We start from the raw sequence: 8,315 nt of genomic DNA on the forward strand, positions 1-8,315 counted from the left end.
CGAATGCCTCTCAAGATTCACGGCTCCCAACAGAGAGGTTCCTTGTGAGCTGTGGCATTTTCTGGCCTCTTATTTTTCAAGGCCACCTACACAATTATTCTCCTCACTCACGGTCATCAGCATAGTCAGAGTTATACAGAATCTCATCCTGCATACCCAGCCCTGCTCACTGTGACCCTATAGCCCTGTTGCCCCTTGTCAACCCAGCACATACAAAGTCAGCTGCCCCATGGTGAGCTCCCCAATTACCAAATGTCAATGTCAACCACACAAGCACAGTCCCCACAACCTCACCTGTTCACACCCATGTGGTGTTACATGCGTAGACCTATGACTTCTTCAGTGTCATACACTGAAGCGCTATACACACTGTCCTCAGCCCAGTCACAGGAACACCTTCCTCCAAGTTTACTCAGAGTCATCTATGTCTCATTAGCCCTTCCAGTCCTGCCTGCAAGCTCATTGCTCATGGTGACCCTATAGCCCAGTTTGGGCCTGGTGTCCCACCCAAGATATGGCCTGCCACTGCTACTATCCAGGAGCTGGCGCCATGTTACTGGACTGAGGAGGCCATGATGTGGCCTCACCTGGAAGCAGAGCAGACATGAAGAAAGGCTTTGTATCTGCTGTGCTGAGGAGAACTGAATGCCTGGGTGCTCCCACCCCAGGGTGCTCCCTCATAAAGGAACTAAGCAGCAGCTCTGTTTAGAGTTGTGTCAAACTCTTCCCATACCCTGGGGTGATCGTGGGGTCCCACAGGAACAGTGAGGGTACTCTATAGAGCCCTAGCAGTCTCTGGGAAGGGTAGTTCTCCAGGCAGCTGGCCCTACTATGCTATTTGAAGAGCAAGCCTGAGTGCGAGCATTAGACAAAGGAATCCACGCCAGGGAGAGCTATGCCAGGATCCTGGATCTCAGAGGTTCCTGCCTCCTGGTGAGCATCTGGCCCTTAGCTGTTGGAAGAGCAGGAGCTCAGAATGCCTTCACTTTTCACCCACCAGGCACCTCCCTGGCCTCACTTCCCAGAGGAGGTGACTAACCCAGGCTCTTTCCACTACAGAGCTCATGAGATGTTCAAGTTTGAAATCGCCTAGATCTAATTCAGAATTGAAACTCTGCTTTTTAACAGCCACAAGCCTCAGTTTCCCTCCCTGTAAAATGCAGATAGTAATTTTTCACCTCATAGTGGTTGTGAAGAGTATCAGGAGTTAAAACCCTGGCACTTAGTAGGGCCTCAGCCAGCTAATAAGCCTTGGACTGTGTGACTGTCTTATTTAACACCGGGTCTCAAAGCCCAGCACACAGTAGGTGCTTAATATTTGTTCATGGGATTAACGAAGCATCCTTAACCTCCAGCCCTCAAACCTTGCCTTGTCTTCTTCCCAAACTCTTCCTAGGGTTGGCCCTGCAGAGGCCAACCGGCACATCGGCACATCGGCAAGTCAACAGGACCAGAGTTGGCCACCTTCCAGAGCTGGGAGCCCTGAGCTGCAATGTCAGATTGTGGTCACTAGGGGGCGAAGTCTCTTAAGGTTTCTGCCCAAGTTCTTATTGCCACTCGGGGGCCACAGGGGACTTGAAAGGGTGCAGACAAGTAGGTCCTGCCTGTCTCTTTGCCTTTCTGGGTAAAGAACCCCAGTACTGCTCTCCTGAAACTCAATGGAAGGGAGCCTTCCACTCTGTTTTACTTAGCTACTCAGAATATGGCTCTTTGTCAGGTTTGACCTGGCCTCACCTCTTAAAGTTTTAACCTGTTCACCAGTGTCCTAGCTTTACCCATTATGGTAGCACACCCAAACCTCAAGATTTCCTGTGGCTCCCAGCCAGAGAAGTCTAGGTTAGCCAAGCTAGCTGACCCGTTTGTTACCCGTTTGACAGATGGGAGAGCTGAGGCCCACAGAAGAGAATCTGGTTCTCAAGGACCCACAGCAACCTGAGACCTGAAACTAGTTCCTCTTTTTTACCAAGCTTTTTCGAGCGATTGCTCTAGGGGAGGAAGACCGTGGAGTCCTTCTTGTGTTCCATTCCCCATCCTGGAGAAACTTCCTGCTCTGCCTCACTGTATCCTCTGCCAGGACTTGATGAAGTAGCCTGTCTGCATTTACAGCTGCAGTAAAGAGGGGCCTGGTTAAAGAGGGGCCTGGTTAGGGTGTCCCAGTTCACACCCTGGGACTGTCTGACTTCCAGGCCCACTTCCTTTATTCTAAGTTGAACTTCGTAAGATTACCATTCCCACAGGCCAAAGAATTTCAACTATCTGGTATGCTTAAACTATTGCTTTAGAGACACCCCTTCCCCCATGCAAAAGAAGGAATGAGTCTTGAACTATTTTAGTGGCAGTGAGGGGCAAAGGGTGGTTTTTTTATTTTTTTCAGGTGTAAAATGGATTACTATTGCTGAAGATATTGGCCCACAAATTCCCCCCAAAGAACCTGCATAGCCAAGCTCAAGGATGTCTATCCACAGACGTCGTGTATGTCATGGTGGGAGAGATTCAGGGTGCATGGGGTAGAGATAGAGCAGTTCCGGTCATGTCATGGGGGCCCCTCGGAAGCAGAACAAGTCCACATGATAGGAATGTAGAATGTCAATGGAACACCGTAGCTAGAATGACACAGAGGGGAGCTGGCTGTTGAGGAATGTCATAAGATGCTTTGGAATGTCAAAGAATGTCACAGGGTGTCACGGGTTCTTGTAAATGTCAAAAGATGCTGTAGAATGCACTGCTTGGTCATAAAGTCATCGGATGTCAAGGACCACTTTCCAGTGCTACCAGGCAACGCTGCAGAGGACTGGAAATTTCATTCATGATGACTTGGACAGTCCTCCTGATCTGTAACAGACGGTTTGCTGGGAAATCACAGCATGTCGTGAAAACCTCAAGCCCGGGAAGTACTTTGGAGATCACATGGACTCATTTGCACGTTTTACAGATGGGAAAACTGAGGGTGGTGGTACACAGTACTCGTCTGGTGGACATACTGTCAGAGGCAGGAACAGATTTGAGTCTCTGGCCTCCCAGGCTGAACAGCTTCCCTGGGCCAGGGGCTCTTGGGGACTAATTAACCCCGTGATGGAAACAGAGGCGCCCAGGGGGTATTGAGAAAATCTCCCAGTCCTGGCTGGCACTGGCCTTCTGTCAGGATGGGAATTAACTCCACGTGTGGGGCTTTCTGGTCTGGAGCATGAAATAATGAGTTATTTGTGTGGAAATCAACAGTATACCGGCTCTGTAGCCTGGCAAGGGTGGGTGTGTTTGGGGAGCCCTTGAAGGTACTCTCTAGGCTCTGGGCCACAGAAGGAGCCTCTGGCCTTCCTGGGGGATACTCCTCGCACAGCTAAGGACTTAGAAGTGCCAGTTCCTCTAGAGCTTTTGGTAAGACTCCAGGGGCTTAGGAGAATGGGGTCAGGAATGAGGGGTGGGAAAACTAGAGAGGGGCCTTAGAAGGGGAACCTCTGATGTCATACTGTGCCTTTGTGCCAAAGGTCAGGTGTAAGAAGGGATGTGAGCTTATAGTGTGAGCCTGAGACACCCTTAGCTCTCTTCGAAGATTTTGGGAATGGTGTCATGAGGCCTTGAGGACACAAGATGGAAAAATGAAGGGGGTCTCAGGAGGTGACCATCTCTGATCTTGACATCTGGCAGGGGACACTGCTCATGAAAAACTACTCACTGCTTCTCCCCCTTTGTCTCTGATTGCCACATTCTTCTCTGTCCCATCTCTCTTCCCTTCCCTGCTTCCTGGGCCCTTTGGTCCCATGACCTATCTTTTCCTCCATCACACATCTTATGACTAGTGACCAGCACAGATGAGTGGAACCCTGTAGCTCCCTGCCCTGTGGGTGGGATGGGAGGAGTTTAACAAAGAGCATCTCCCAGCCCTGTCTGCAGCGCTGCTGGGGCAAAACCCCCTTTCTGGAGCTGATAATTCAGGAACCTTTTCTGGTACACAGTCCAAAGCCAGGCCAAGATGCTCCCTAACCCAGGGCACAAAGATTTGGCAGTGGCGTGGAGTTCTTGCTTGCCAAGGAAGGTCCCCCTGATGGGAGCCAGGATTGGCTATGTCTGGCCAACGTTACCATCTCAGTGAAGGCTGGGACTTTGCCTCTGGGGATCTGGGCTGGCAGTGGCTTAGGATATTAGGCACACAATCTCTTCACAGAATTTTCCCTTCGCCCTGGGAGTTTGCCCTTGCAGCTGTAAAAATAACAAGGTCCCAGCAGAGCTTGGTGGCATAGCTGAGTTCAGGAAGGACCCAGAAAAAGTGTTCGGAATGGGGTAAGGGGCTCAGGCAAGAACAATCCATGGTACTGGGGGCCTAGAGTCCAGTCAGTGGCTGTGGAGGGCCACCAGGGGAGGGAGCACTAGGCTAAGCCCCTTACTCCTGTTGGCTTTAATGAAGCTCTTCAAGAAGGGTACAAGGCATGCATTGCTGGGAACTCCATGTCTGGGTATGAACATGTGCATTAAGGTGTATTTGTTTGGGTATATATGCTCCTTCACCCAGGTCTCCAGGATTTCTGTAAGAGCTGGGGATGAATATGGTAATGGCATGCTAAGATAGTCTTGGATATCTACAAAGATAGCAAAATGAAGGTCTAGGGCTGATATACTAGGTCCCTGCTATACACGCAGGACCTGTATTTATTTAGTTGTTCAATGTCATGAGTGTTTCTTATCCAACTCTCTGTCCATCATTCCCAGTCTAGTTCTAAGACTTTGAGCTGTGATGAATTAAGAAAGGAACAGAGGTATCAGTTGGGCTCCACAACTCTGAATTTTAATTGGTTGTGGTTTTCTGAAGTGGTCTCTCAGTCTGTTGCAAAGAGAAGATTTTTTGATGAGGGGTAAGGTCTATACTCATCTGTGGGTATATTTATATTTACCAAATATAAATATTTAGACAAATATTCAGTGTACAGTTATAGATTATGCTAGCTTAATAAAATGCCGGTTATAGGTTCTTGTTTAAGATCCATGACTTACTCAGCCTTGGGCAGTTGGCTAAGTTTCTAGTACCAGGCATGACTTCCCTCTTGTTGAATGGGTCTTAAGTCTGATTTGAGAGCTGTTGGGCATTGCCAAGGTATGCATGCCATGCTACTACTGTACCCTTAGGGTTATTGTACTAGTTATTGTTGTGGTTCATAGGTGTCCTAGCTGGGTAGGACCATTGACTGCCTCCCTCCTTTAAAAACTTGAATTGAGTCTTCTAGTGCCATGAAAAGTAGACATTAGGGAGAGAGCTTTCAGGTCAGATCCAGCTCAGGGGACCTATGTCTGAAGTGCTACGTGTCTCAAGCAACAGAGACTTCCTTTCTACCTATAGGGGGCAACCAAGGGCCATAGCAATAGCCTATAATATTCTTCCTCAGAGAAGAGCACATTATTAATTGATTATCCAATACCAAATGGCCAGTCCTGAAAACATATATACACAAGCTACACTAATACAGACTGAGCAGCTTGTATTTATTTAGTTAGGAACACACACACACACACACACACACACACACACACACACACACACGTAACAACAATGAATGGGAAAAGAAGCTATAAATTTGAGAGAGAGCAAGGAGGGGTATATGAAGTGGTTTGGAGGGAGAAGGGATGGTGGAAATGAGGTAATTCTATTATAACCTAAAAAAGTAAATAAAAGAAACTTTTTAAAGAATGGAATAGACACGAGCTGAAAGAGAGAAGGAGGGGGAAAGTGGAGAGGCTGAGGGCAGCTACCAGATGAAGAGCTGGGGAGCAAGGAATAAGAATGAGATGGGGGGGGGCTGGGTATGGGAAAGGTGGCCAGGGACGGGTTAAGGAGACATTATCCTGCATTCTAACCTGGATCCCTTCCCAGAATCTGGAAGTCTGAGTTTAGGCTGGAATTCACTTGTAATCACTAACTGATGGTGTCCTTTGTGTCTTTGAAGATCGTTCTCTGCTGAAACTGCACTGTCTACCATCAGAACATGTAGCTCCATCAGCTTGAGTCTGGGTTTGAAAAGAAGGAAGTCATTGTGAGATGGACAGATATCCACAAGAAAGCCTTCCAATGACAGGCACTGGACCCTGGACACCTGTCTCCCTGCTCAGAATGGCTAGGGAGGGTGAAGGGTCACCAGGACTCCCATCCTTAATTTGGACACGGTTCCAAATGACTTTGCATATGACTTCTACCTCAAAAGGTTTATAGTCTAATAGGGGAGAGAGATGAAGTTCATGTGACACAGAGACAATAATAACAATGACTTCTGTGGCTTGTTTGTTTCACTCAATTTAGAGGAAGTCCTAGAGATCTGTTTGTTTCTTTAGTTCTGGGGTCACATTTGCCTGCTGGAGTGCCTGGCTTTTACGTGAGTGCTGGAGGCCTTGTGGATCTCTTACAAAAAGCATATGAAGTACCTTGTGTTCTTTCCTTCCTTAAGTTTTATGTCTTTATTTTTAATTTTTTTTATTATATTTATTTAGAAGTGTGTGTGTGTGTGTGTGTGTGTGTGTGTGTGTTTCATGTGAATCTTTGGGAAATGAGCATTTGGAAGTCAGAGGATCAGAAACTGCCTGGTTCTCTCCTCCTGCTTATGGACATCAAAATCAAGTCATCAGGCTTGACAAGAGGAGCCTTCTCTCTGCTCCTCCTTTCCGCCTTCTGAGTGCTAAGGAACACCATTACATATGGCCTTTGAGCAGAAACAACTTGGGACTCCTTGATTGGCAGTGGGATCTTTATTAAGGCAATAACATTCCTTTTAAAAGGGGACACAGGCTTCTTGGTCCCCACCAGATTGTTCCGCAGAAGGAACTGACTCATAACTTCTAGATTGTGTATGCTAATTAATGCCTCAGGATGAAAGATGGCATGCCAGAAAGTATAAGCATAGGATTAGAGTCAGGACTTTGAGCCATATGATACGTGCCCTACCTCTGGGGACAGATGTGGGATTCAAAATTCCATAAGCAGTGCTGTTTGATGAAACCCAAATAAAATGTGGACGCTGACTGTGATGGTTTGTATATGCTTGGCCCAGGGAGTGGAACTATTTGGAGGTGTGGCCTTGTTGGGTGTGGCCTTGTTGGAGTAGGTATGTTATTGTGGATGTGGGCTTTTAGACCCTCATCCTAATACTTACCTGGCAGGGGAGATACCATGATCACGAAGGAAGTTTTCCCAGGGCGAGGCTTATCCATTGCACTCCAGATGTGCTGACCCCTGCGATTTCCCCAAATGCGGGAAACTCGACTGCATAATTTGTGGTAGTGGGGGACTGCGTTCGCACTCTCCCCTGAATAAAAAAAAAAAAAAGACCCTCATCCTAGCTGCCTGGAAGTCAGGATTCTAGCAGCCTTCAGATAAAGATATAGAACTCTCAGCTCCTCCTCACCATGCCTGCCTGGATGATGCCTTGTTTCCACCTTGATGATAATGGACTTAACCCCTGAACCTGTAAGCCAGCCCCAATTAAATGTTGTCTTTATAAGAGTTGCCTTGGTCATGGTGTCTGTTCATAGCAGTAAAGCCCTAAGTAAGACCCTGACTCAGATGAACTTCCCTGGTTGGCAGGACCATTCGTATTGTCACAGGCTTATGTGGTGAGAGAACCATGGGTCCCTCCTGGAGAAGGAAGCTTATAATATCCTCCTGGCCTCTTCTTTAGATAGTTCTGATTTGCGTCTTCTCAGTGGTCATATATGCTGTGTTATGCTGAGTTCTCTGTGAGAGAGAAGAGGAAATCCCCCAATTTGTTACCAGCTGGTCAAAAATGAGAACATCTCAGGAAACCCCAGAGTTGCAGTTGATGTCTGAAGCAAGACCAGCTGTGTGTGTGTGTGTGTGTGTGTGTGTGTGTGTGTTAGGGAGCTATATTTTTAAACCTGTAATCTGTCAAACATTGGGTAATTGTGGAGCTAGAAATGATTGCAGGCAGGGACTGGGAAAGGAAGAAAGGAGGGCGCAAGAGCCTGGTCTGGCTTGGCCAGATAGCTTAAAGGGTAAACGTACTTATTGCCAAACTTGATATTCTGAGTTTGACTCCTGGGATGCACATAGTGGTAGGAGATACCTAACCCCCAAAATGTGTTTTTTGACCTCCACATGCTGGTGCCATGAGGAGCCACTGTCCTCCCTTCACCCTCTGAGCCAGAGAGAGAAATCTGGATGAGTGCAGAGAATGCCAGCATGGACCATCAGAGCAAAGATGGAGCCTTTAAAAAAGAGACATGGGCTGTGAGGGCTAAAGCTCTGTTTTAAGTTTAAATGACTGTGCTTGAGAGATCTATAAAACAAAAATGCCTTTAACCTGTAAGCCCCACGTGCT

The 8,315-nt window shown here is 47.5% G+C and overlaps 1 long non-coding RNA gene and 1 other non-coding gene across 2 annotated transcripts; both read left to right on the top strand.

Moving 5' to 3' along the window:
• The first annotated feature begins 3,532 nt into the window (after positions 1–3,532).
• On the top strand, positions 3,533–6,257 carry LOC116091959. Its single transcript, XR_004119118.1, has 2 exons — positions 3,533–3,615; positions 5,934–6,257. It is a non-coding gene; the product is annotated as an uncharacterized LOC116091959 (long non-coding RNA).
• An 865-nt stretch (positions 6,258–7,122) lies between these two features.
• Positions 7,123–7,286, top strand: LOC116092827. Its single transcript, XR_004119519.1, has one exon. It is a non-coding gene; the product is annotated as a U1 spliceosomal RNA (small nuclear RNA).
• The last annotated feature ends 1,029 nt before the right edge of the window (positions 7,287–8,315 follow it).

Source organism: Mastomys coucha, unplaced genomic scaffold, assembly GCF_008632895.1.
Source record: "Mastomys coucha isolate ucsf_1 unplaced genomic scaffold, UCSF_Mcou_1 pScaffold15, whole genome shotgun sequence".
In the NCBI taxonomy this organism is placed as follows: Eukaryota; Metazoa; Chordata; class Mammalia; order Rodentia; family Muridae; genus Mastomys; species Mastomys coucha.